This window comes from Oryctolagus cuniculus, chromosome 4 (assembly GCF_051225735.1).
Source record: "Oryctolagus cuniculus isolate XC-2025 breed Fujian yellow rabbit chromosome 4, ASM5122573v1, whole genome shotgun sequence".
NCBI lineage: Eukaryota > Metazoa > Chordata > Mammalia > Lagomorpha > Leporidae > Oryctolagus > Oryctolagus cuniculus.
The window spans coordinates 133,926,349-133,941,940 of NC_142870.1; the positions used below are offsets into that span (position 1 = coordinate 133,926,349).

Consider the following 15,592-nt stretch of genomic DNA (forward strand, 5'->3'; position numbering starts at 1 on the left):
GGAAATTTTTTGAAAGTTGGATAAGAAACCAATAGGAACTTTGAGATATGGATGTCCTTCTCTCTCTTTCAGCCCCCACCCCCCCGCCCCGATTCTCCCTCTCTTCCTCTCTTTCTCTATAATTCTCTGTGCTCAAGATGCCCCTTGAGAAACCGTCATCTCATATGGGTGTACCTAGATTATATACCTGGCTCCTTATCCTCAGTCTAGTTTCCTGCTAATGCAGACTCTGAGAGGCAACAGTATTGACTCTCAAATAATTGGCTTCCTGCCATCCATGTGGGAAACCTGGATTGAGTTTTGGCTCTTTTTTTTTTTTTTTTTTTTTTTTTTTGAGAGGTAGAGTTACAGTGAGAGAGAGAGAGACAAGGAAAAGGATTTCTATCTGCTGGTTTACTTCCCAAATGGCCGCAATAGCCAGAGCTGTGCCAATCTGAAGCTAGGAGCCAGGAGCTTCTTCTGGATCTCCCACAAGGTGTAGGGGCCCAAACACTTGGACCATCTTCCACTGCTTTTGCAGGTCATAGAAGGGAGCCAGATTGGAAGAGGAGCAGCCAGGACTAGAACCAGCTCCCCATATGGGATGCCAGCGCTGCAGGCAGAGGATTAACTTATTGTGCCACTGTGCATGGCCCCATTGGACCTTAAATTTGGTCACAACCAGCCGAACCCTGGATCAGTCTTGAGCTATTGGGCAGGCATGTGGAGAGTGAACTAGTGAATGAGCACCCACACTCACTCACTTGCTCTCTCTCCTGCTTGCTTCCTCTCAAAAAAAAAAAAAAGTAAAGATTAACTACAAATATACTAAATAAAGTGTTTTTTTTTAAAAAAAAAACAAATGTTAACAGGCTAAGGTAAGAATACCAGCATGCAAATCTCAGCTTTATTCTTCAACAGTTAAATAGGCAAGATATTTAAACACTTTATGCATCAATTTTCCCATGTGCACAGTAGAGATGATAAGAAATAACTCATAGGGCAGCTGTGAAAATGTTATAAGTTAGAAACTGTCACTGTGGTTAGCCTCTGCCGGCAATGCTGGCATCCCATATGGGCACAAGTTCAAGTCCTGACTGATCCACTTCCCATCCAGCTTCCTGCTAGTGCACCTGAGAGAACTGCAGAAAATGGTCCAAGTCCTTGGGCCTCTGCACATACATGGGAGACCCAAAATAAACTCTTGGGTCCTGGCTTCAGCCTGGCCCAGCCCCAGCTATTGCAGCCATTTGGGAGGTGAACCACTGGATGGAAGATAGATCTCTCTCTTTCTCCATCTCTGTATCTCTGCATTTCAATTAAATTTTTTAAAAGATGAAGAACAAAGAAAGAGAAAATGGGCCAGCGCCACGGCTCACTAGGCTAATCCTCCACCTGCGGCGCCGGCACACTGGGTGCTAGTCCCGGTCGGGGCGCCGGATTCTGTTCCGGTTGCCCCTCTTCCAGGTCAGCTCTCTGCTGTGGCCCGGGAGTGCAGTGGAGGATGGCCGAAGTGCTTGGGCCCTGCACCCCATGGGAGACCAGGATAAGTACCTGGCTCCTGCCATCGGATCAGCGCGGTGTGCCGGCCGCAGCGCGCCGGCCATGGAGGCCATTGGAGGGTGAACCAACGGCAAAGGAAGACCTTTCTCTCTCTCTCTCTCTCTCACTGTCCACTCTGCCTGTCAAAAAAAAAAAGAGAGAAAATGAAAATGTTGCAAGTTAATTATCTGCTTAATAAATTAATATAGACAAATATATTGGAATGTCAGCAATCATCATGATCATAATATTGGCATTATCGTTATATTTTTATTTGGAAAAGAATGTAAGTTCACGCATACAGAATGCCCAAAACATTGAGAGGTTGATAGCTAAAATTTTTTCTAAAACTGCGGTCTATAATAATTGTTAAGATAATTCACAGAGGAAAATTGTTTGCTATATTAAGAACTATCTTTCGATACAAGGGGTTGGTGGAGTGACCCCAGAAGACAGATGTAAAAAATAAAATCCTAGAGCAGAATGTAATAGTCCAAGCTTCTGGCAGGGTCCTCACATTTTTTTAAAGATTTATTTATTTATTTGAAAGTCACAGTTTACAGAGAGAGAAGGAGACACACACAGAGAGATCTTCCATCCTCTGGTTCACTCCCAAATGGCCACAATGGGCAGTACTGCAGAGTGGGCTGGTCTTTGGTCCAAAGCCAGGAGCCAGGAGCTTCTTCAAGGTCTCTCATATGGGTGCAGGGGCTCAAGGACTTGGGCCATCTTCTGCTGCTTTCCCAGGCACATTAGCAGGGACCTGGATCAGAAGTGGTGCAGCTGGGATTCTAAGTGGTGCCCCTGTGAGATGACGACGTCCCATGTGGCAGCTTTATCTGCTGTACCACAACATTAGCCAGTTTCCAAGTAGTAACCTTGCCTGCCCTGGTGAAAAAAAGATATGGGCAAGACCCAAGTTGGAGCAGTTCAATTGAATATTTTAAAATGCCCCAAATTTCTATGATGGGACCATGTCAACCTTATCCAATGAACCTGTAAGTGTTTACTACCACCTCTCCCTCTCCTTCTCCCTCTCACTCTCCTCTCCCTCTCCCTCTCTCTCTCCCTTCAGTGATTCAAGCAACTCAGTTTATACTCTTCCTCCTTCCCTCTTACCCTCCCTTCCTCCCTCTCTCTCTCCTTCTCTCCTTCCCTCTCTCTTTCTTTCTTTTTTCTCTCAAAGGTGAAGCAATGAAGTTACTTAGAGAATCATATCTTATCTTCCTTTAAATTCTCCATGAGATTAGATTAAACTAAAGGGAGTGAAGTTTGACAGCCTTATTAAAGGACTATAATTCTATTCATACCCAAAACAGTATGGGTTTTTGTGCACATGTGTGAATTTATGTACAAGGACACTTCAAAAACTTGTGGAAAATTGAATTAAAAGATGTTTATTTTGTTGCAAAAACAGTTGAGAACAATGCATAGTAGGAATCGTCTTCAAAAAGTTCAAAGGGAATGTATACTATGAAAAACCTATGCATGAATTTTGAAGATTTTTGCACCAACATGCATTTATCTTTTAGTTCTCTTTTCCACAAATTTGTTGAAGTCCCTTCACATGTTCATATGTGTGTGAGTGGTGTATGCATGCGTGCCCAACACATGAGAAAAAGGAATATCTGTGGGCAGATGACAGTTCCATCAATGACCACAGAGAAGAACAGAGCAACAGCCATGGTTCATTTTAGTGGGGTTTAGAAAATTCACAGATGTTTGGAGCTGAAAGTGGAAAACTGTGATTTATCAAAGATGTCATCCAGATTCTGCTCAAGGAATGGATCCAAACCATAATAAAGTTGAATATAGAATGTGATCAGCTATAAATCTGGAATAATTCTGGGAAGAGATTTGTGGCATTTTGGAAAGAAAGTCATTAGGTAATTTTAATGGCATGAGAAGAGAAGAATGGCCCTAAAAAAGATGAAGAACAAATAGCTCTATATGAAAAATCAAAGTAAGAGTGATAATGTACTCTGTGAAACACTAACAGCATAGAAAATGCTCTTCTTTACATGTTATTTACACATACTCAGAGAAAGTAATCAGTGAAGCAAACATGGAGATTATATTCTCCCAGCTAGCCTTTCACAGAGGAAAAATACTAGAAAGTATATTAATCAATGTCATATACTTACTCTGACTAAATATAACTGACCCCTACAAAGGGCATTATTTTTCCATGGAATTATATTGTGTCATTGTGTTTTGTTTTTTTTTTTTTTCAAAATACATTTAATGCCTAAGCCCCCAAACAAACAAACAAAAAAAGATTTTGCTCTTTAATCTTAAGAAAAGGAAAGTAACTTGTTGGATTTAAACAAGGTCTTCAACTCAGCTTTCAGTTTCTCTTTTACCAATATAATAAGTTTCAATTCTATGAAAAGTTATCACCTGGCTGCATTCTTTATCAGAGCAGATCAAACACACTTGCTTCTTCTCCCAAAAAATGATGGTATGTGTCATCCCTTTTGACATTCTCAACATCCCAATGGCTCATCAAAAGCCAAGTGTTTGGGCCAATGGTACCACTGGGTTTAAGTGGATTTTCCATGGGAACAATCCAGTAGGAGGTACATTATGCCCACTTGAGTTTAAAGTAGATCCTTGAACATTTTTCTAGCAAAACTGCCACCTGTTTTGAAATTTGAGTTTTATGTCCTCACTTACATTTCTTCATTTACAAATTTTTGATCTGAAGCCTTGGAGACCTGGTTAGCACCTTCAATGAGAGCAAAGAAAATGGCATATGTTGCCCACTATGAGATTATAAGAAAGGCATTTTTATTTAGACAAATTAACGGTAAAACTACTACTCAACCAGTACTCTATACTTTGTGTGTCTGTGTGGGTGCAGTCTGTTGAAGTCTTTACTTAGTATATACTAAGTTGATCTTCTGTATATAAAGATAATAGAAAATGAATCTTGATGAAGAATGGTATGGGAGGTGGAGTGGGAGATGGGGTGGTTGCAGGTGGGAGGGAGGTTATGGGGGGAAAAGCCGCTATAATTCAAAAGTTGTACTTTGGAAATTTATATTTATTAAATAAAAGTTGAAAAAAAAAGAAAGGTATTTTTATTTTTTTAATTTTTTTAAGATTTTATTTATTTATTTGAGAAGTAGAGTTACAGACAATGAGAAGGAGAGAGAGAGAGAGAGAGAGAGAGAGAGAAAGATGCTCCTTCCACTGGTTCACTCCCCAAATGGTCACAACAGCCAGGGCTGTGTCAATCTGAAGCCAGGAGCCAGGAGCTTCTTCTCAGTCTCCCATGTGGGTGCAGGAGTCCAAGGACTTAGGCCATCTTCCACTGCTTTCCCAGGCCACAGCAGAGACCTGGATTGGAAGAGGAGTGGCCAGGACTAGAACGGGTGCCCATATGGGATGCCGGCACCACATGAGGAGGATTAACCTACTGCACCACAGCGCCAGTCCCAGAAAGGCATTTTTAAACTATACTTTTTCTTCCTGGAGCCACCAAAATAAATAGCTCATATAAACTGTTTTATTGAGAAGATATATATACTATTATGACACATAAATATTTTTACTTTAAAATAGGGAAATATGTTATTTAATTACAAAAAAAATTTAAATGGAAGAAAAACATCTAGGCAATAAATGAGGCCATAGTAAATTTTACATGTTATCTGTACTACTTAAAAAGCATTTTATGAGTAGTAGGAATAATCTATTCTTTTAAACCTTTATTCATTTACTTGAAAGGCAGAATGACATGGAGAAAAAAAGATGAGAGAGAATCTTTCATCTGTTGGTTCACTACCCAAATGCCCACAATGGTCCCGACTGAGTGAGTCCAAAGCCAGGAGCCAGGAAATCCACTCAGGTCTCCCACGTGGGTGGCAAGGGCCCAAGCTCTTTAATCACCCTCTACTGCTTTCCCAGGTGTATTAGCAGGGAAGGTGAATTGGAAGTGGAACAGCCAGGACTAGAACCAGGGTGTGACAGGTGGCGCTTAACCATCTGCGCCATAAGCTGGACCCTATTTTATTTTTTAAAAAGCCAGATTCAGGGAAGGCAGGGTGGCATAGCAGGTGAAGCCACCACTTGCAGGGTGAGCATCCCATATGGGTGCCAGTTCAAGTCCCATCTGCTCCGCTTCTGATGCAGCTCCTTGCTATTATGCCTGGGAAAGCAGCGGAAGATGGTCCAAGTCCTTGGGCCCTTGCACCCACACAGGAGACCTGGCTCCTGGCTCCTGGCTTCTGACTGGCCCAATTCTGGCTGTTGCGGCCATTTGGGGAGTAAACCAGCGGATGAAGCTCTCTCTCTCTGCCTCTGTAACTGCCTTTCAAATACATAAATACATCTTTTAAAACAAAAAAAAAGCCAGATTCATTAAAATCCTAGACAGTTGCAATTGAAGAACTATTAAATATATTTGTGCCTTAATTTCTTTTAAAGAGAATGGAAAATAGCTTACCATACACCTAATATGTAGGCTAGTGAAACTTGCTGATATTGCATTATAATCTCAATCTGAAATACATATAAATAATAACTGTGATTTACAGGTTCATTGAAATTCCATTCATTTTATATACTTACATTGGAATGTACAGTGAGTACTCCAATAATACTCGAGGAATTTAATTGAAGTTAAATGGTAGCCTAGCTTCAATGATTCATTTTATTTTGTTTATTTACCTACTTTGCAGGTTCTGTGCTGCATACTATGGTAAGATTGGAGCTATGGTAAACAATGTCTAACTATACTAAGGGAATGACTGTCCTCAAAGCTATTGACCAATTTTTTGCTGAAAAATATAATATTAAGCTCAATGACAGCTTAGAAGGCATTAAACAGGCAAAGTATTTTCCAGGTACAATCAGGAAATGTCTTTTTGTCCAGTAACCCTTAGCTAATTGTTTTTCGAAGTCTCTAAACACGTCCTACTTCTGATGCTTCCTAGTGACAGAATTAGCTGCAAACTGGTTTTCTTTTTCTCTTACCAGGCTTTTTCTCACTAAACAACTTTGCAATATACTTATGTACCACCAGGCTACAAAAAAGTGTCCATCTTCTCCCCTACCTAATTTACTGTTTTATAACTTGCTTATAATTGTCCACTGTCTGCACATCTGAACTGATTGTCCCTTGGCAAGGATAGATTTAAACTGATTCCTCTACTTAATCCTATGTAGTTTCTCTTATAACTAAATGTATATTATTCAAGGTATCTGTCCATAACTAAGATGACAGTCTGTGACCTGGAAGTGGGCAGGGGACACTGGAATATGCTCTTTTCAGAAACTCTATTACTACATAGTGACACTAATTGGAAATCATACAGATAGATGACAGATAGAACATAGATAGGTAGGAGATAGGTGATAGATTGAGATAGATAGATAGATAGATAGATAGATAGATAGATAGATGAAGGAAATTTTATACTTATGGGTCCCAGCTTCCAGAAAAAGAATGTCTGTCTTTTATGGAACCAGACCATATTGTGTTTTTGAGCATTGTAACACCAGGAGCCTAGAAAGAGAAAAAGAACAGTAGGGGAAAAGCACATTGGACATGCCAATAAATGAATGATAAATTATTAAAGCATGATTGGAAATATTGCCATTTTTCATAGCTGTCACTTTAAGTATAAAAGCATCAGCACATTAAACTAGTTACTGCTTTTTCATAATTGAGACTTTAGCTTCTAGCTGTGCCCTGCAGCTTTTCATTAATCACTGGGACTGAAGTTCAAGCTCAGTGACAGCTTAGAAGGCATTAAACGGGCAAAGTATTTTGCAGGTACGGCTAGGAAAGGCCTTTTAGTCCTATAATCCATAGCTAATTGTTTTTCAAAGTCTCTAAACGCAATCTACTCCTAGCGTTTCCTAGTGACAGAATTAGCTGCAAACTGGTTTTCTTTTTATCTTCCCAGGCTTTCTCTCACTAAAATCTATTGAGGGTCTATTGTTAGCTGCATAAAACAGGTGCAAAATGGCTGTGATATGTAAAACTGTAACTGATACTTAACCAAGGAAACATTTATTAGATTGCCTCTGAAACAATACTTCCTGAATACTGATTCTAATCATACCATTTAATTTGTCATAAAAGAAACAAGATGCCACGAAACTTTGAAAGCATTCTGAGTTCACTTTTCTGACAGAAAAAAAAGACCCTGGTAGATTTTTTTCAAGAAATGCAACCAAATCTTCACCCAACATGAAGTAAGCATGTGACATCCCACATTTACACTTGAACTCCAAGATTCCCAGCCTAAGCCCTTCTGTTGCTTTGGTTCATCATTTTCTCTTTCCTTCTCTGAAAAGTATTGTACATCAGGTTTAATGGATGTGCCAAAACATTCTTTCTTTTGTATAACAAATTATCAAGAGCATTGAGGTTCATTAATTATGTCATCTAATTGGATTGAGGCAGGTGCAAAATACCTCAGATGAAGTGGTCACTGGCAGGAAGGCCTAAGTGCAAGTTTTTCTATTAGAAACCAGCATGTCTCCAGACTCCTGGAATTACTTTGTACTTATTGATTAATGGCCATAATTTATTACAGTGCAGAAGATCTTGCATTGAGTTAAATGTGTGATTAATCAATTTTCCATCAAATTATGAACAGTAGACCAGTTGCCAGAAAGAAAATACCAAGTACATTTTCCCATGGTGTAAATATATCAGGACTTCAGCTAATAACTGTCTATCACTTGCTTAATATTCCCTGTCACACTGATAAATGTCATCTCCACAAATGGGCCACAGGTAGTAATGATGGAAAGACCACCAAACATGTTTTATAGCTGCCCTTCTTATATAATGAAATACTCTTTGAGTCCATCTCAAAACAATTTATTAATGCAAAATTCATTTCTGCCTTCAGCTTGAAAAACATCATTGTTAAATCAACAATCTTATATTAAACTGAGAACGAATATTGAGGAAAGGAAACCTTAGGCGAAGAGAGATGAATTTTGGACTTCCTATGTACAGGAGCTCATTTTTATTTTCCATCAAAAATTCAGACATGTAACTAATTGTTGTCAGTTCTAATCTGCTTTTAAAGCCCAGCCCAGCACATGGGCAGCTTGGGAACAGCAAAGGGACCCGCTGATCGAAGAGAAGAACACATTTTGTTCTAAAGATTAATTTCTCTGATTAAATAACAAGTATTGTAAGGGTTCACAAATTAATTGTCTCCTATGAGCAAAAGTACTTCATCTTACAACTAACTGAGGTAGATGCTACCTCCTAAAAGAAGTACAAGAGACAAGTGAAAGTGATGAACTAACACAACAGTGCCAAAATCCATTGAGTTTTGGGAAAGTAAACTTGCATTAAAACCTCCATACAGAAACAAAAACTGATTAGAATAGGGAAAGATTTCACAGGAACAAATAAACATACATATGACAGTGATCAGTCACTGGGCCATCCCAATGCCGATAGTAAAAAATGTGTTCAACTTCTCTTGAGCATTGCAAGAGTCCTATAATGCTGGGGCTGACGATGGGCACAGATTTTCCTCATCCTGATCAGGGAGAACCGTGATCCCATGGTGGGAGCTTGCTGTGCGGATCCCACACCAGCTCTTACTTGATGTTCTCCGGATCCTGACTCTGTGATGATGAATTTTAGCAAGAGAGAAGTCCCTGTTTTGAGATTAGGATATAAACACCTGATCACACTCACTAGTAGAAGTTTGCTCAGTGGTAAACCTCTCAGCTGCATCCTGATGGTTTATGCTTTCTAGCCTGAAGCTGGGAAAAAGAGAATGGATTCCACTCTTGCCACTTTATCAGAAATTAGGAATTTTTGTCTTAAGCCTAACCCTTAATACAAGGAAATTTCCCTTATCTCCAAAATAGTTGGTTCCATCATAGTTGTGGTAGAGCTATTATCCTAGGATAACAGGTGTAAAGCTTCCCAAACCACTTTCCTCATTGCCATAGTCTCTGAAGTTGAGTAGAATATCGAGTCTCCAAATCTTTTCTTCTCTGGAAATAGTCACATTCTCTTATCAACCTTAGATTCTCTCCGTTTCTACATTACATGTGCAAGTGGAATATAAACTAAATGTATCTGTGCCATTCCCATTAATAGGTTGACTGCATAACTTGGAAGCCCTAGCATTGAAAAAACTCATAGTTCCCAGCTGTCCTTTTAATGCCATATAAGGGATTAATTTTAATTGTTCTCTATTCCTATATTCCCCCTTCTGTCTCATACAAAATTTCTAAGTATGCTTGTATTGAATATTTTGTTTATGCTAGGTATTAAATTTTTTTAATTCCTCAAGCTCAGGTCTCAATCATTTTAACACCTACTAAATCTTTCCAGTTAAGATGGATCATGCTTCTTTTCCCTGGAAGCAGGATTAGGGCTTTCCATATGCCTAGCAAAAATACAGCCTAGAGAGATATTTATTTTCCTGGCCCTGAAGAATTCTTGAGTTGAATCTCACTCTGACACTTTAATATGCTTCTTCGGTAACACCATATGTGAAATGGACCTCCAACTTGCCACACAGAAGGAAGTTCTGCTATAAGGAGGGGAGATATGTGATAATAGCAAAGAAAGTAGATGTTTATGCATTGCTGGTTGAAATGTAAAATGGTACAACCGCTGTGGAATCATATGGCACTTCTTCAAAAAAGTAAACAAAGGATTACCATATGATCTAACAATCACAAATCTGTACATAAATGAAATTGAAAGCAAGGGGGCTGGCATTGTGGTACAATTGGTTAAACTGCCAGCATCCCATATGAGTGTGGTTTCAAGTGCCAGCTGCTCTATTTTTTATCTCACTCTCTGCTAACGCACTGGGGAAAGCAATTGAAGATGACCTATGGATCTGGGTCCCTGCAATCCATGTGGGAGACCCAGATTAAGTTCCTGGCTCCTGGTTTTAGGCTGGCCCAGCCCCTAGCTCACCCCCTGGCCAGCCCCTGTGGCCATCTGGGGAGTGAACCAGCAGATGGAAGATTTCTTTGTCTCTCTGACTCTTCCTCTCTCTCTCTCTCTCTAACTCTGCTTTTTCTTTCCTTCTTTCTTTCCCTCCCTTCCTTCCTTCCTTCCTTCCTTCCTTCCTTCCTTCCTTCCTTCCTTCCTCTCTCTCTCTCTTTCTTTCTTTCAATTTATTTATTTATTTGAGAGGTGGAGTTACAGACAGAGAGAGGGAGACAGAAAGAAAGGTCTTCCATCCACTGGTTCACTCCCCAAATGGCCACAATGGCCAAAGCTAGGCCTATCCAAAGCCAGGAACCAGGAGCTTCTTCCAGGTCTCCCACATGGGTGCAGGGGCCCAAGCAGTTGGGCCATCTTCTACTGTTTTCCCAGGGCATAGCAGACAGCTGGATCAGAAGAAGAGAAGCTGGGGTACAAACCAGCGAGCATATGGAATGGTAGTGCCACAGGCAGAGGCTTAACTTACTATGCCACAGCTCTGGCCCTGTATTTCTGCTTTTCAAATAAACAAATAATCTTAAAAAAAATAGAATTGAAAGCAGAAACCCAAACATATATTTATTACACTCATTTTCACAGCAGCATAGTTCATAATAACCAAAAAATAGAAACAATCAAAGCATCCATTTACTGATGAGCTTATAAACCAATGTGGTATATGCATACAATATAATATTATTCAGACTGAAAAAGGAAGGAAATTCTGACCCATGCTACAACATGAGTGAACCTTAAGACATTATGCTCAGTGAAATACAATGGTCACAAAAGGTCAAAGACTGTATTATTCCACTTTTATGTACCAAAAGTAGTCAGATTCATAGAGATGGGAAGTAGAATAGTGGTTGCTGGAGATTCAGGGGAAGAGAAGCGGGACATTATTTTTTAAAGGGTATGGATTTTTAGTTTTTTAATATATTTTATTCATTTGAGAGGCAGAGTTACAAACAGAGAGAGGGAGAGACAGACAGAAAGGTCTTCCATCTGCTGGTTCACTCCACAGATGGCTACAGTGGCCGGAGCTAGGCCTATCCAAAGCCAGGAGCCAAGAGTTTCTTCCATGTCTCCCACACAGGTGCAGGGGCCCAAGGACTTGGGCCATCTTCCACTGCTTTCCCAGGTCATGGCAGAGAACTGGGCCAGAAGAGGAGCAGCTGGGACTTGAACAGGCTCCCATAAGGGATGCCAGTGCTGCAAGTTGAGGATTAGCCTTCTGCACCACAGAGCAGGCCCCTGGGTTTTTAGCTTTGTTGATGAAAGGAGTTCTGGAGATGGATAGCGGTGATAGTAGCATAACAGTGTGAATGTACTTAATGCCATCAAACTGTTCATTTAAAAACAGCTAAAATAGTAACTTTTATGTTATGTATATTTTACCACAATAAAGAATAAAAAGAACAAATTATTATGACAGATGTAAGGAGAACAGCTCAGAAGTGGCCTCGCCAGTTTGAACTTGAACTTGAGCTCTCCTCTACCGTGGTACAGACCCCAGAAAGCTATGACAAGTTCCCTTTAGAACAACCTGAAACACAACTTTTCTACATGTGGAAAAAAGGTTGAGAACTTCAATTATGTGACATGTCATTCTTGGGGACATTTCTGCCTCTCAACAAAGAGCGAAACAAGTGGAAGAGTGACTGGCAAGCACTGTATCAACCTGGACTTGAAGCCGGAGTCTTCAGCGGCTGCACATTTGGAATCCAGTCTCCAAGTGGGAATATATCAACACTGCTGCCCCAGTAGTGGAGAGAATGAAAGCCCCTTGTAGAGGGGCAATTATTACTCACCTCTGATGATTGAGGCAGCATTGTAAAGGTTAGTTGTTGCCAAATCTTCTGCTTTCAAAAATAAAAGAGAGAGAGAGAGAATCGCCTGGATATATCATTATTGTTGCAAATATAGTTTTGACAAGTGAGTGTTTAAGAATGATACATTTCTATTATTTTTTTAGATACACAGATACACAATTAGTGTTTTTTTTTTTTTATTTGACAGGTAGAGTTATAGACAGTGAGAGAGAGACAGAGAGAAAGGGCTTCCTTCCGTTGGTTCACTCCCCTAATGGCCACTAAGGCCGGAGCTATGCCAATCCGAAGCCAGGAGCCAGGTGCTTCCTCCCGGTCTCCCATGCAGGTGCAGGAACCCAAGCACTTGGGCCATCCTCTACTGCACTCCCAGGCCATAGCAGAGAGCTGGACTGGAAGAGGAGCAACCGGGACTAGAACCCTGGGTGCCAGTGCCGTAGGCGGAGGAATAGCCAAGTCAGCCACGGCGCTGGACATCTTAATATTGTTTTAACGACCCAGGATTAATTTGTAATTTACTGTATATGAAGGAAATGGTGAAATTTTCATTTGCTTATTGTTAACTCCTGTTGCCTATATTCTTGCTGAACTAGAATCCTTTTATTTTTTACTTGTGGAACTCTTTTGAATGGAACATTAAGCCTTTGACTACAATGAAAAATTAAATATATGCTATCTCCAGCGCTGTGGTATAGCAGGTAAAGCCACCATCTGCAGTGCCAGCATCCCATATGGGTGCCGGTTCAAGTCCCGGCTGCTTCACTTCAAATCCAGCTCTCTGCTATGGCCTGGGAAAGCAATAGAAGATGGCCCAAGCCCTTGGGCTCCTGAACCCGTGTGGGAGACCCAGAAGAAGCTCCTGCCTCCCGGCTTCAGATTGGCGCAGCTCCAGCTGTTGCGGCCAACTGGAGAGTCAGATGGAAGACCTCTCTCTCTCTTTCTCTCTCTCTTTCTCTCTCTCTCTGCCTCTCCTTCTTTCTCTGTGTAACTCTGACTTTCAAGTAAATAAATAAATCCTTAAAAATTACTATTTCAAAAATTAAAAAAGAAAGAAAGGAAAGAAGGAAGGGCAGGAGGGAGGGAAAACGGGAGAGAGGCAGGGTAGAAGTGTCATTATATTGTTAGAATTGTACCTATAAATGACACTAAATCTGTTTTTTGTATTAATATCACATTAACATAAGAATTGATGAGAATTGTGCTGTAGTGATTATCATATATTTGCTATGTCTGAGAATCTTATGTATTAATACATTCCTTAAATAAAATAGAACCAAAACTACAGATGTTTATAGAAAACATGCAATATTTATAGAAAAAATACAAAGAAAGAAATCATTTAAAATACTGTGTAGGTTTTAACTTGGTGACAAATGTGGCCTTTGGGTCACCAGTTTGTTCATTCTGCATCAGTGAACAGCCAAGTCTTCTACCACTGGTTATTCTCTAGACCATGTTATTAAGAAGCTATCGCCATCTCTCAGCTCTGAACTCACAGACATGTCGTTTGTATCTGTTCATACCTTTACATATGTCTTCTTTCTTTATAGTTTCTCTGTGTGTAGATATGTATGTGTATACATATGTGATTTTGACTACCACAATGAAAGCTTCTTGAAACAGAATACTATAATTCATCTTTTTTTTTTTTTTTTTTTGACAGGTAGAGTAGACAGTGAGAGAGAGAAACAGAGAGAAAGGTCTTCCTTTTGCCATTGGTTCACCCTCCAATGGCCGCCGTGGCTGGCGCGCTGCGGCTGGCGCACTGCACTGATCCGATGGCAGGAGCCAGGTACTTATCCTGGTCTCCCATGGGGTGCAGGGCCCAAGCACCTGGGCCATCCTCCACTGCACTCCCTGTTCACAGCAGAGAGCTGACCTGGAAGAGGGGCAACCGGGACAGAATCCGGCGCCCCGACCGGGACTAGAACCCGGTGTGCCGGCACCACAAGGCGGAGGATTAGCCTAGTGAGCCGCGGCACCGGACTATAATTCATCTTTAAATATACCCATGATGCTTAGTATAGTATCTTATACCCATTATCTGTTCAGTAAGCACTTGCTAACTAAGAACATGAAAATCAGAGAATGATGACCTCAAATAATAGTAATGTACATGTGCATTTTCAGTTGTCTATCTTTCTATTTCCTTCTATGTTCTAAATGTTAATGTTCTTGGGACCAGCATTGTGGCAGAGCAAGTAAAGCTGTCGCCTGTGACGCCAGTGACGCCAGTATCCCATATAGGTGCTCGTTCAAGTCTCAGGTGCTCCACATTCAATCCAGATCTCTGTTAATATACCTGGGAAGTGTAACAGCAGATGACCCAAGTGTCTGGGCACCTGACACTCATGTGAAAGACCCAGATGAAGCTCTTGGCTCCTGGCTCCTAGCTCCTGGCTCCTGTCTGGTCCAGTCTCGGCTGTTGCAGCCATCTTGGGAGTAAACCAGCAGATGGGAGATCGCTCTCTCCCTCTCTCTCTCTCTGGAACTCTGATTTTCAAATAAATATATATATATTTAAAAATACTAAGATTCTTTATTAATTCTTTTATCCCTGATTAACTGTTAATTGTCGATGTCTGCATATTGGCTAATGTAATCCACATACAAACCCCAAGATGCTGGTCCATAATTTCAAATGATGAAATTTCCATATGGAATGCTGGCATTTCTGGCCAGAGGGTTAATCCACTGTGCTACAGCGCCAGGCCCTCAGTTTCTCTTCAAAATCTCAATTTCATGGGAAAAATTTTCCTCCATGTCATGTGTGTATTTCTTTAACTCATAAATTTGCTTCTCATTGCTTCTGAAAAATCCTATGATCAACCTGAATTTTTTTCTTTTTTTTAATTTTTTTTTTTGACAGGAAGAGTGGACAATGAGAGAGAGAGACAGAGAGAAAGGTCTTCCTTTGCCGTTGGTTCATCCCCCAATGGCTGCCGCGGCCAGCGCACTGCTGCCGGCGCACCACGCTGATCCAAAGCCAGGAGCCAGGTGCCTCTCCTGGTCTCCCATATGGGTGCAGGGCCGAAGAACTTGGGCCATCCTCCATTGCACTTCCGGGCCACAGCAGAGAGCTGGACTGGAAGAGGGGCAACTGGGACAGAATCTGGCGCCCTGACCGGGACTAGAACCCCGGGGTGCAAGCGCCGCAGGTGGAGGATTAGCCTATTGAGTCGCAGTGCCAGCTCAAATGATGAAATTGAGCAGTAAAGCAACTTGCCTGAAATCACAGAGAGTACAAATAACAGAGCCAGAAATGGATCCAAGGTAGTGGGTCCCTTAAGCATCACATTAAGCT

At 40.9% G+C, this 15,592-nt stretch overlaps 1 long non-coding RNA gene across 8 annotated transcripts in view; it reads right to left on the reverse strand.

The window, feature by feature from the left end:
- The window catches only part of LOC103350411 (uncharacterized), a 335,035-nt gene that overhangs the window by 34,251 nt on the left and 285,192 nt on the right, over positions 1-15,592 (reverse strand). For 6 of the 8 annotated variants that reach the window (XR_016232712.1, XR_016232713.1, XR_016232717.1 and 3 more), the window contains 2 exons: positions 12,271-12,318; positions 5,970-6,027 (listed from right to left, as the gene is read on the reverse strand). This is a non-coding gene — a long non-coding RNA (uncharacterized LOC103350411). Of the gene's footprint in view, positions 1-5,969; positions 6,028-12,270; positions 12,319-15,592 lie in introns of those variants that run through there. The other 2 variants (XR_011388163.2, XR_016232714.1) reach the window with 1 other exon arrangement.